Raw genomic sequence first — 13,316 nt, 5'->3', positions numbered from 1 at the left:
CCCCGCTCATGCTCCATCTCTCTCTCTCTCTCTGTCAAAAATAAGTAAACATTAAAAAAAATTAAAAAAAAAATATCCTTCCTATTTTAGAAATTATTTCAGAACAAAATCTTATTATAGGTCATTTTCTCTCTAATTTCTATATTTACCAAGGGTGGGTCTTGATCCTTTCATATGTTTCTCAAAATGTTTGGATTATTTAGACAGGAAAATTTATTAGGATATATTTGGTTTGCCTATTTTGAATTTAAACATTTTTGGGTTATGAAACTCTTTGAGATTATGATGAAAGCAATAGACCATCTTTCATTTGTTCAATAATTTGATTATTTTTTGAATACCTTCTGTGTGGTACGCATTTGGAAGTACAGAACTGAACACAAGAGACAGAAATCTGAGAAGTAAGGAAATAGACATTTTAAAGTTTATTTTGAGGGGGCGGGGAAGGGCAGAGAGATCCCAAGCAGGCCCTGTGCTGTCAGCATAGAGCCCATTGGGGCTCGATCCCACAACCATGAGATCATGATCTGAGCCCAAATCAAGAGTTGGTGGCTAAACCACTGAGCCACCCAGGTACCCCAGGAAGTAAAAGAATAAAGAAAAGATATATCAAATAATCAATGATATGGAGAAAAGTAACATTACCTACAGAGTCATATGGAAGTTAAGGTCTGTGGATGAAAGATGTTCTAGGGATAAAATGTGTTATGATATTAGTCCTGATAGTCCCGAAGGGAAGCTATGAGTAGGGGGAGAAGGAAGGTTTTAATTCTGGGGCCTGTCATCATTCTTGCTAATGGCAGTATAGGGGCTAGGAAGGGAAATCTTGACAGGTATCTCAGAAAAATATATACTGAAGATTTTTGTATGTAATTTCAGAGTTTCATGGACCTCCCTGAAGCTATTTTCATACATTTTTTAAGTTGCACTCAAGCAGAATTATCCAAAATGTTTGTGTTCCAATATGTATCAGGATAGTGTAGATTTTGCTGCAGTAACAAATAACTCCACATCCCAATGGCTTAACACAACAAAAGTTTATTTCTTCCTCACCCAAAGTCTTCCATGAATCTGGGCAATCTGCACAGGCAACTATTTTCCAACTGGTGATTAAAAAAAAAAAAATCTTTTTTAATGTTTATTTTTGAGAGAGAGACAGAGTGTGAGCAGGGGAGGGGCAGAGAGAAAGAAGGAGACACAGAACAAGAAGCAGGCTCCAGGCTCCAAGCTGTCAGCCAGAGCCCAATGGAAAGCAAACTCATGAGCTGCAAGATCATGACCTGAAGTGAAGTTGGACGCTTAACCGACTGAGCCACCCAGGCTCCCCTCTAACTGGTGGTTTTGTAATCCAGGCTTTTATCAGGTGGTTCTATCATTTTAACACCAGGTCTCTCCACTCTAGCAGGGGAAGAGAGCATTAAAATTCTTGCACCAGCCATTAAATTCATCTTGGATGTGTCACTCACAGCCCATTGGCCAGAAGTAGTCACATGGCCCTGCCTAATTGCAAAGAGGGATGGGTAGGATAAGTAAGAAAGAGTAAGTCTCCCAAGGGCTGTCTTGTTTCACTTAGCATAATCTTTTCAGAGTTCACCAGTGTGGTAATATGTATCAGAGTTCCATTCCTTTCTAAAGCTAAGTAATAGTCTATTATATGTATATACCATAGCTTTAAATAATTTTATTCTTAAATGTTAAGATGGATGCTATATGGAACTTAAAGTGTTAAGTTAAAGATTCTTAAAGAATCTTAAAGAACTTAAAGATTCATATCTTTTTTTTTTTCAACGTTTTTTTTTTTTTTTTTTTTTTTTTTTTTAATTTATTTTTGGGACAGAGAGAGACAGAGCATGAACGGGGGAGGGGCAGAGAGAGAGGGAGACACAGAATCGGAAACAGGCTCCAGGCTCCGAGCCATCAGCCCGGAGCCTGACGCGGGGCTCGAACTCACAGAACGCGAGATCGTGACCTGGCTGAAGTCGGACGCCCAACCGACTGCGCCACCCAGGCGCCCCTTTTTCAACGTTTTTTTTTTTTTAATTTAAAAGATTCATATCTTGAATGATAGGAATACTTCCTAATTCTGTATCTTTTCCACATCTCATTTAACTTTTCCACTTAACCTTAAGGCTAACTTGATTCCACAAGTACTAATACAAAGTACTAACATGAACATATCCTCCCTTTGAATTTTCTACTTCATATAGTGCAAACAGGGAAAATTAATTTAAAAAGTAATTTACAATGTCTGCTAATCTGTTAGTCATAAATAGCAGATTGCCAGGACTGGCAAGATGGTGGCTGCTTCAGCACTTTCTGATCCAGGTGCAGAATGACCAGACTGAAGCAGATCATATACATGACAGCTGCTCAAACAGACACTTTTTTTTTATAAAAAAATTGTTAATGTTTATTTTTGAGAGGGAGACACAGAGCATGAGCAGGGGGTGGGCAGAGAGAGGGAGACACAGAATCTGAAGAAGACTCCAGGCTGTGAACTCTCAGCACTGATTCTGACACTGTGCTCCAACTCACAAATGGTACCTTGAGATCATGACCTGAGCTGTCGTCAGATGCTCAACCGACTGAGCCACCCATACACCCCTCAGACAGACACTTTAACCACAAAAATACATTCCGAGAAAGTTTGGTGTTGGAATACATATATATGTGTGTTATCTCCTTCAGGTCATAACATTACAGGGAAATCCCAAATAGTGGTGAGGGAAAGGGAAATGGGACTATGAAACTCCTTTCCTGGTTTGGCCAAAAGTGATTTGTGAGAATGTCTTAAGGTGGCACAAGGAACAAAATATGAGATATTTAATAATTATCTTTATTTGGCAATGGGTTTCCAAAATGATTGACCTATATTGGGGTTGTTCAAAATATTCGCTCATTTGACAAATTCAAGAATTCTTGTATGATAAGCAGTATGCTGACTGGCTGATTAGCAGAGATGGGGGTGGGAGGAACCATACCAGAAAATTGCTTCAATTTTTAACTAGAGAAATAGATTACAGGAAGTTAAGAACATATGAAACTTTAAGTAGGGCAATGAGGTTTCATAAAGAAGTTTCTCTGATTAGAACGTTTCTCAAAGAAACAAACTTGAGTATCAGGCCCTATGCAAAAAATCTGGGTAATAAAATCAGAGCAAAAGCAGTGATAACAACTGGTAACATGTAGTATCATGTCTTTTTTTTCTTAAGTGATTTAAAAAATCCGTAGTGTGTGTGGTCTTGTTTGTGCTAAGTGGAAATTGGGGAAAAGGGCTAAAAGAATGGAGCTTTTCTTTGCTTCCTGTAGTATCTTCATGCACTCGCATCATGGTGTTGCCAAGTAATTATTTGTAAGCGTTTCTTCCAAGATAAAATTTTATTTCAAAGGCCATGTGGATTCGAGGACCAGCATATCTTTAGCTATTGAGGACTTCCTTCTGCTGATCCAGGAGTATCTAGGTTTCAAGTGTTCTATTAAGGAAGACTGAGTTTCACACAAATAGTATGTATATTTCACATCTATATTTATCTTCTTTACCCATCTATATGTACATAATTTTATTTCTCTTGCAATTTGTTTTTTTTTTTTTTTTTTTTTTGGTTGCACAATTCCCAATGAAACAACTTGGTCCACTCTTGAGTCCGGCAAAAGTTTCTAGTTACTCTCTAGAAAGGCACTTTCCAAGATTTAGTTGAGAAGTAAATACTGTATCTTCGTAATACTTTCGTTTTCCTTGTGATTTGTAGCTCCTAGCCTGGAAATTGATACTTTTGATACTTTAACGTCGTTCCTATTAAAACATCGTGCAAAGTATTCTATTCGAGGAAATGCATTGCAGAAATCCTTACGGGAGGCCATCTTGTAGTCCAGAGAAATGACTAACAGGACACAAACGGATAGCCCCACTTTTCCCTAAGGGTCACGGGTAAAGAAGGAAAATATCGGGACTAGCTGGGAGACGTATAGCTCAGCCAGTGTCGCCAGAAGGGGGCGCGAAGTTTTGAGGTTAACAAAGACCAGCCGCCGCGGGTTCAGTTAAGGTCTCTTCAGTCGCTACCATCCAGACTGGGCACTTCACTAACGGCCGATCTGCCCGAAGCGGAACCCTCAGAGACGTTCTGTAAATACCGAAGTCTGGAGAACTCGAGAACTTCCGACCAGAGCCTGGCCAGCCTGAAGTGCCGCTCTCTACGGCCGAGCAACACGCCGTAGTTGGTTCAGTTTGACCCTGACGCCCCGCCGTAGTGTGAAAGTAGCGCAGCGAATTCAACCTCCCTTTTCCGAAGCGAAAACGTTGCTGGGAGAATATACTGCCCCTTGAAAGAGGATCCGTTGCTAAAGTAAAAAAAAAAAAAAAAAAAATTGAGGGCGTTCTGTACTGAACACGTAAGCTCCTGGCTGTCTGCCCAGTGTAAAGATGAAAATGAGTTGAGCCTGGCTCAATTAAGAGGTAACCTACAGGAATGTTCAGACACTTGCACGACGTTGACTAAGAAGTCCCGGTGGTTTTGCCCAAAACAAAAATGGCACCGAGACAAATTAACGGGGTATAGTCACGTGCTGAAAGACCAGGATGGGGGACAACATGGCTTCAGATGACAAGCGGATGTTATTATTATTCACTTCCGGGTGCAACCAATCAGGCGCCATCTTGTCTTGTTCGTGAAGAAGTAGAAGCATCGAAAGGTTTGGAGAGGTATTACAGGAACTGTGGCGACAACGGGGTTCCGGAACCAGAGTGGGTAAGTGGTGGGAAACAATTAGGCGTGGGGACTTGCCAGGCCATCACAGCCTTCTTGGTTTCCGTGGCGAAGGTAGATTAACTTAAACACGTAAGCTGCGTACGCTGCTTGGCGCGACTGCTGGAACCTCATCTCCTTAAAGAGGCGGTGTCCACCCGATTTGGTGAATTGGATCGGTGCTCTCAGTGAAGAGGAAATGTTGTTATTAAAGAGAATACTCACGACTTCTTCCTATAACTCTGAGAGTTTTCTCTCGGATCAGAAGGGACTAATTGTTGGGCTCCTGACCGGCCGTTAAGCACTGCGCGTGCGCAGTGGGAACCCCCTTATGGGGAGGGGGGTGCAAGGGGGCGGAGGAGGCTGGGGCCCGGACCTGGACCTTTTGCGCTGTGCAGTTCCGACTACGCAGGCGCGGTCAGGGCACATGCGTCCTGTTAACTCCAGTTAGGTTCCCTAGTTTGTATTTTTCTTGTTTTTATCCAGCGAAGGACTTTGTGTGTTAAGCTTCAAGAGGGAAAGAGTAGTATCCAACATTTCAGTTGTATTGTGGTGGATATTATTGTCATCTGAACATCATGAGCACTCGAGAGTTTGGTTGTTGGTGGTTAACTTATAGAAGAGCAAAATAAACTTGGAATGTGTGACTTGAGTGCCGCAAAGCAAAAATAAAAATAAATTTGAACAGTAAAGATTCACCTGTAGGACTGTCGTGGGGCTGTAGGGATAGTAATAGTAAATCGGTTCTTTGGAGATGTTCATGAGACCATATTTTTTAAAAAAAATGAACAGATTTTATTTTTTAAAAGTTTTTGATTTACAGAAAAATTGAGCAGATAGTACTGAATTCCTATAAAAACACCCCTGCCTTATACAGTTTCTTTATTATTAATATGCATCAGTATGATGCATTTGTTAGAATTAATGGACCAATATTAACACATTATTATTAACATTATTATTATTATTGTAGTTTCTTTGTATTTCCTAAGTTTTAACCTAATGTTTTTTTCTGGCTCATGATTCCATTTAGGATACTATATGACATTTAGTTGTCATGTGTCCTCAGCCTTCTTTTAGTTGTGATAGTTTCTCAGGCTTTCTTAGTTTTTGATGACTGTAACAGGTTGAATTGTGTTCCTCCAAAGTTCATATATTGAAGTCCTAACCTCAGTATCTCAGATATAGCCATTTGTGGAGATAGGGTCTTTAAAAAGGTAAAATGAAGTCAATAGGGTAGGCCCTAATCTGTTATGACTGGTGATCTTATAAGAGGAGGTTAGGACACAGAGGGAAGACCATATAAAGACATAGAGAGAAGACAGCCAACTATAAGCCAGAGAGAGAGGCCTTCGAAATAAATCAACCCTGCTGACGTTTCCATCTTGGATTTCTAGTCTCTGGGAGGATGAGGAAATAAATTTCTGTTCTTTAAGCTACCCAGTCTATGGTACTTTGTTATGGCAGCCCTAGCAAAACTGGTACCGTAACTTGGACAGTTTTGAGGCTCACTGGTCAGGTATATAATAGAGTTCCCTGCGGTTGGAATTTGATGTTTTTCTCATGATCAGACTGATGTTAGGGGTTTTGGAAAGGAAGATTACAGAGAGGCAGTGCCTTTTTCATCACATCCTATCAAGGGTATGTAATATGAATGTGAAAAATCACCTCAGTCACCTGCTTGAGGTGGTGTTTGTCAAGTTTCTCCACTGTAAAGTTCCTCTCCCCTAACAACCCCCTCCTTTCCATACTGTACTCATTGGAAGGAAGTCCTTTTGCACAATCTGTACTTGAGGAGTGGAGAGCGATGTTCTCCCTCCTTTTTAGGATGTAGTATCCACATAATTTAGTTGGAATGCTTCTGCATGAATGATTTGTCTGTCCCTGCATATTTAATCATTTGTTTATATCAGTGTGGACACATAGATATTTGTGTCATAAGTTGTCTTAAAATCCATCGTTACTTTATTTTGTTGCTCAGATTGTTTCAGTTTTGGACATTGGGAGCTCTTTTAATTGTCTACTATGACATGCCTCCATCCTTTTTTTTTTTTTTTTTTTTTTGGTATCTATAACCAAACTATCCAATTCTCCAATTTTTTTTGAGTGCCTCTTTTTATCTGCAAGTGGCAGAGCATTTCAGTATATCCTAAAATGCATGTCCCATCAAATAGCAAAATTTGTTTTACTAAATTTCAAATGATTACAAGGTTAGCCTCTGCTGGGGCCATTTCCACCTAACCTGAATTGAACGGATGAATTCTTTTTGGCATTGAGGTCAGTCATCTGATGTGCAGTGACGTGGCAGGGGAGAAAAGGATTGTTGCATTTTGTGGTTTCTGAACTGTGTGTGTGATCTGAGAAACATTTTACCATATGCACTAAAGGATAGATGTGTTTCTATATCTCTCTGATTCTGCAATTGATGCTTAAGTACTTTAAAACAGATACTACATTTTCATTCTCATTCATCTGTTAGTTTATGAGAGGACTTTTGCAAATATTAATGACTGTCACTTAAACAAGTAATTTTAAGAATCTCAGAGCAACAAGTGTTCTAATATAGAGTCATCTAAGAAATGGAAAAGATAAACGATGGCCATTTCAGGTTGTATTAGTTTCTTAGGGATACTGTAATAAATTATCATAAACTGAGTGACCTAAAACAACAGAAATTTATTCTTTCACAGTTCTCTGGGCTGGAAGTCTGAAATAAAGTTTTCTACAGGGCCATGCTTGCTTGCTCGCTCCACCCTCAACCCTCCAACCCTGCTTTAGGGGAAGATCCTTCCTTGCCTCATCCTAGCTTCTAGTGGTTCTCAGCAATCCTAGGCTTTCCTTGGCTATAGACACATCACTTCAGTCTTCGCTTCTGTGGTTGCATGGTGTTCTCCGTGTGTATCTGTGTCTCTAATAAAAACACCAGTCACTGGGTTAGGACCTACATTAATTAAGCCAGTATGACCTCACATCTTGAATACATCTGCAGCTATCCTATTTCCAGATAAGGTCACATTGATAGTTTATGGGAGTGAGGATAGGACTAAAACATAATTTTTCTAAGGGGGCACAATTCAATCTGTAACACTGGTCATGGTCATAAACTAGATTTTTCCAGCCATATGTGATAACTTGGATGCTCTGATGGCAAACCGTTGTTATTGATCTTTCTGTTTTTCCTAAATCCCAATTGTTGACAAGGAAATAGCAGGTAATTTAGCCCCATGAAGGGAAAGGCTCGCAGCCTGAGATCTATAATCATATTTTCCAAATCTGAGAAGTTGAGCCTAAGGATCTTTAAAATTAAGGCTAAAGGAAGGGCAAATAAATTGGAATTGGCTTTTGATGTTATCAGATCAGAGTAGCAGTGTTAGAATGTTCTTTTCATCCTTGAATATTAGTGTTTTTACTTGATAAGAAATTTCAGTGAATGAGTAAAGTAATTTCACAACTTAATATGGGCAAAGCACTATGGAGAATTCATGTAATTGTAAGACTCTGCCCTCAAAAGATCTTGTACAAGCCATGAAAAAAAAAAAAACAGCGAATATTCATTGTAAGTCTCTATAACATGTACACCGCATCATCTTTAGGTTATCATCATGGAAATCTTCAAACAGTGCAAAAGTAGAGTGTAGTGAACTCTAGTGTACTTATCACTCATCTTTAACAGTTATCAGTATTTTCCAAATCATTGTTAAACCAATCTGTAAATGTCATTTTTAATGGTATAAGGCAGTGTTGTTTCATTGAACCATACTGAAAGTATAGGACATCTTTTTTTATTATTGCCATATGTGCCTTCACATTCCTTATGTTTTCTAGATTTTTCATTTGTTATGTTGATTAGTTAGTAAAGAAGATTTTATGGTGAAGATGAAGAAAGTGTGGGGTTTCTAAATCCTTGCCATCAAATCACTTATAATCTTGTTCTTTAATCAGATAATTAATGAAACCTTTTATCAAGCATTGTGCCAGATGCTGAAACATATATAAAAGTTTATATTAGATATTTGAGTATACTAAGTCTTTTCTTAAAATCTGTCCCTTTACAAAATTCAGTGTAACTCTAAATTTTATTCTCATGACTGGAGAAACCCTTTTTGGACTAGATTATAGAAATTTACTCCCAAATCCTTCATAAGAAAATGAGACAGAGGTCAGGTAATTTGCCCAAAGTCTCACAGTTCTATTACGTGTGTAATGCTTATTGCCTATATATAGCTGTCATTATGGACTGTGCTGATCAGCTTCCTTTGATTTTTTTTTGTATCTTTTAAAAATCAATATATGTATTTTTTAAAACACACACTATGGTAAAATAATTCAAAGAACACAGATATAAGACAATCAGAATTTCCTGATCTATTTTCACTTCCCAGAGCCTACTAGTTTTTAAGTATTTTTGTAATTTAGGGATTTTCTATACTAAATTTCATTCTTAATAAGAAAAAACCTCAAGCAGCATCATTATTCATGTTGTACCACATAATTTGTTTCACTGCTTAATATAATTTGTGTACCAATATATGTCAGCCTATAAAAGTCTATCTTATTCATTGTAATGGCTGAATAGCAGTCCACTGTATGGTTCTCTTGTATTTCACCCATTGCCCTTTGAGTGACAGTAAAAGCAGATGTTCACTGTTACAAACATGCTGCAGGGTCTGGGGTTACATGTTGAGTATACTCATCCATGGTTTAAGTCGTGGAATTGCTGGTGTTTTACCCACCCCCCTCGTTCAATACTCATCTTCTGTAGCCAAGTTTTTCAACTGCAGATTTCATTGAAGCATTTTATCAAATACCTCCTAACTTCTTAATTCCTTGACTTTTATTGTCACTTTCTTTGCTGTATTTTTATGCTGTTCTGCTTCTCACAATTTCACATCTCTGTATTTTTCTAAGCCTAAGTGTATCAAACACTGTATTTGAATAGTAGCTTCCATAAAATCTTTGGGGGCAAGAAGCTTTGGAAAACATAGTAAAAGTAGAAGTGGCTGGTTTTAACAAATACAAATGGCTACAAGTAATACAAATCAAACTCTTGAAAATACACAAGTAAAAACTTTTTGTGCATGGAAAAACTGAAGTTCCTTTTTTTCTTTTTTAAAGCTTCACTCAATGATACTGTGAGAGGGAGGGACAAGAAGATTTTTTTTGAAAAAAAATTTTTTTCCGAAGATACCTCAGGTTACTTTCAAAGAAGAAAAAGAGAGTTGAGTAGAAATGGCTTGGCTTGATTGCCAACCCCTTCGCCTGCCCCCAATTGTAAACTTGAGGAGTGCTCTCAGAAATGATACTGAGATACTGAGAAAGTGTTGATGGTGGTATTAAGCTCTACTTTTTGAAGACTGCTTCGCTGAGTTTTCTTTAATATTTGTTTATTTTTGAGACAGAGAGAGAGCACGAGCGAGCAAGCACAAGGTGGGGAGGGACAGAGAGAGGGGGAGACACAATCTGAAGCAGGCTCCAGGCTCTGAGCTGTCAGCAGAGTCTGACGCGGGGCTCAAACCCCTGAACCACAAGATCATGACCTGAGCCAGTCGGACACTTAACCAACTGAGCCACCCAGGCACCCTTGCTGAGTTTTCATGTGTTTCTCATTTAATCCTCAATGAGGTGAACACTTATTTATGTCCTCCATTTTACAGATGTGAAAACCAAGAATTAGACAGTGGTTAATTTGCCCATGTTCATACAGCTGGTGAGTGGTTTAGGTGGGCATCATGAAAAGAGCTTGTGCTCTGAAATCCAGGTTACTGGCCTTAAAAGGAGAACTGAAAAGTTGTTCATGACAACCATTAAACATGAGTAAGTGAAAGCAACTTTGATTTCTAGAGAAGTAAATCTGTGTATTGGAAATGATGGTTGGGAGTCAGCACGGATCATTTTCATCATGAAAGTGGTTTAAGGGCACATCTGTTTGCAACTCTAGTAGTGAGTATATAGAGCTAGTTATGATGCCTACATTGTATGAGTTTATAACCTATGACAGAAAAACTGTGCATTGAGTTTTGATATACCATTTACAGCTTTGCAAAACACAGCAAGCCATGCTTACAACAGCTTTTTGGTTCTCATAAATACAACAGCTTTGCTGTATTAGAAGGAGCTAGAGACTCTTCATTTTTGCAGTTGGTATTTAGAGACTGATGTATGCAAAAGGCTGTCCTGTCCCTTATGGGAGATAAAAAGGTGATAGATTTGACTTTCTATCAACTTTAAAAAGCTGTTGATCTAATGGGAATAACCTTGCTGGTGTTAATTTTAAACTTAGAATTCTATAGAAAACCTAAATTAATGCATTTTGTTACTTGTGCCATTTAAGTTAATGTCAGGTGAATGAGAGCTTTTCAAATGTTTCCTTTTTTCTCAACGTATATGACAATCCCTAAATTGTTTGACATTATTTTATACTAATGAATTGTTCAAGTAAATAAAAAGATATTTATTTGAAAGGGAAAAAATTTTAAAAAGCTTTGTCATTTGTGATGTACCTATTTCCCTTAACTTTAAATTGGTAGTTTCTCATTATAAAGTTAATGGGAGGAAAAGCTCCAAATTAATTTAGAGATGATCACACTTTTATGTTGCATCTCTAGAATTTTATTAATTCTAGTAACTCTTCATAATGTAAGAGTAAACATATACTCTTTTTTTTTTCCCCCCTCAGGGCATAAGTAATCTTGCTGCTATGCTTCCAAGCTGTAGTCTGAATCAACCCAAATTTTAAACAGAAGGTGAACCTCTGAGGTTAGTCAAAATAGCAGTTGGTATTTCTTCTGGGGGGTTCCTCTTTATTTGTTACCTTTTAATTAAAGTTGTAAAGGATTCTAATAAGTAATTTAGCTTTTAAAATGTTTAAAGGTATAGTTGAAAAAGAGAGGGAAAAAGGAGAGAGGAAAGAAAATCTGAAGAGATTAGAAAAAGAAGCATATGCAGCTTGGAATTGATACTCAAGTCTGTTGTTGGCCTCAGGTGTGGTGCTATTTAGCATATTCTAATGGTGCCGTTATTATAGACTGTATTCGGTGACTAGAAGTCAAGTGCACTTGACTGTAAGGAAATCAAGGTAACAAAGGAATGCATCTTTTCTAATTTACAGTGTTCTTTACTTGAAAGGTCAGGATTTGACATTGATAGAACTATATGACATTGTGTGAATGCTGCAAACTCTTTTAAGAGACTGAATTGTAACAGCTAGTTAGTTGTCCTATTTGAGTGGGTGTCTCTTACTTCCTTCTTATCTGGCTTTCTTAGGTTTTTTTTTGATCCCGCAGTGCTAAGGCTTGCTTTTGTTTTGTTTTTAGAATAGAGGAAAGGGTCATTCTAGAAAAATTCAGTTAGTAAAAATTTATTTAATGCCTCTATGCTAAGCCTTAGGGTACAAAAATGAAGAAACACATCCTGTTTGCCATGCATATCAATGGTTCTTAAAAGGGGTTGTATGTCAGTGTTGGATAAAGTACAGCTGTATTAGACTTGTAGGAATTTTAAACTTTTTATTATGAAAGTTTTTAAATTAGTTTAGAGAAAAGTAGACTAGTAGACTAGTGTGATGCCCCCACCCCCCGCCCCGCACATCACGTAGATTTAACAGTTATTAACACATATGCACTCTCCCTTTCTTTTCCATGGCATTTAAATGTTAAGAAATCTGCTCTTGTAGACCTATCTGACTTTCTGGATTTGTCAAGTTGTTTCTTTTGATACTGTTTATGTCATTCTTTTGTTCCCTTTAATTTCTTTATAGTAGAATTAGATCCAAAAGCTCAGTTGGACTCTGTTAAACATTTTTGGAGAAAATATTCAGAGTGATTTGGGGATATAATATTGTGTCTCATGAAGAGGCAACTAATAGTCTGTAGGGGTGGTGTTTGAGCAACCTTTGAATTTGTGACTTCCCATCAACTTGTCAGATTTCCTGAATCAGTTGTTTCATTAGATTTGGCAATATAGTAATTTTCTGAATTTATTCTACTTCTGTGTTCGTTAGCTCTAATTATAAGGAAGAGTTTTCCTTCAACAGCTAGAGCTGTTTGGTTACCCATTTTAGGGAGTTTTGGTTGGGAAGAGATTAAATCACTTTTTTTCTTATAATCTTTATTATTTTTTTATGTTTTATTTATTTATTTTTTGAGAGAAAGAGCGTCTGGGTGTGTGGAGGAGGGCAGAGTGGGGGAGAGAGAATCCCAAGCAGGCCCCCCCTGTCAGTGCAGCGCCATATGGAGGGCTTGATCCTACAGACTGAGATCATGACCTGAGCTGAAACCAAGAGTCAGACACTTAACCAACTAAGCCACCCAGGCGCCCCTTCGTATAATCTTTAAAATAAAGAACTGTATTTCCGGAGGTCTGTATTGGGAAAAAATAGATATTTTTCCCATCTTGTTGAGCTGAGTTGATTAGAGCCATGCTTGCCACCATTAACATTAAATTTTATACTCTTGGGGCGCCTTGGTGGCTCAGTCGGTTAAGCGTCCGACTTCGGCTCAGGTCATGATCTCGCGGTCTGTGGGTTCGAGCCCCGTGTCAGGCTCTGTGCTGACAGCTCAGAGCCTGGAGCCTGTT

The 13,316-nt window shown here is 38.2% G+C and overlaps 1 protein-coding gene across 10 annotated transcripts in view; it reads left to right on the top strand.

Moving 5' to 3' along the window:
* The first annotated feature begins 4,612 nt into the window (after positions 1 to 4,612).
* Positions 4,613 to 13,316, top strand: part of PNISR (PNN interacting serine and arginine rich protein) — a 28,102-nt gene continuing 19,398 nt past the window's right edge. For 5 of the 10 annotated variants that reach the window (XR_009263151.1, XR_009263152.1, XM_058734789.1 and 2 more), the window contains exons 1-2: positions 4,614 to 4,745; positions 11,419 to 11,498. The gene's annotated coding sequence lies outside the window, so the exon portion shown is untranslated. Of the gene's footprint in view, positions 4,746 to 10,422; positions 10,557 to 11,418; positions 11,499 to 13,316 lie in introns of those variants that run through there. The other 5 variants (XM_058734796.1, XM_058734790.1, XM_058734793.1 and 2 more) reach the window with 5 other exon arrangements.

Source organism: Neofelis nebulosa, chromosome 6 (genome assembly GCF_028018385.1).
Source record: "Neofelis nebulosa isolate mNeoNeb1 chromosome 6, mNeoNeb1.pri, whole genome shotgun sequence".
Lineage (NCBI taxonomy): Eukaryota > Metazoa > Chordata > Mammalia > Carnivora > Felidae > Neofelis > Neofelis nebulosa.
This window is presented reverse-complemented; position numbering and strand designations above follow the sequence as displayed.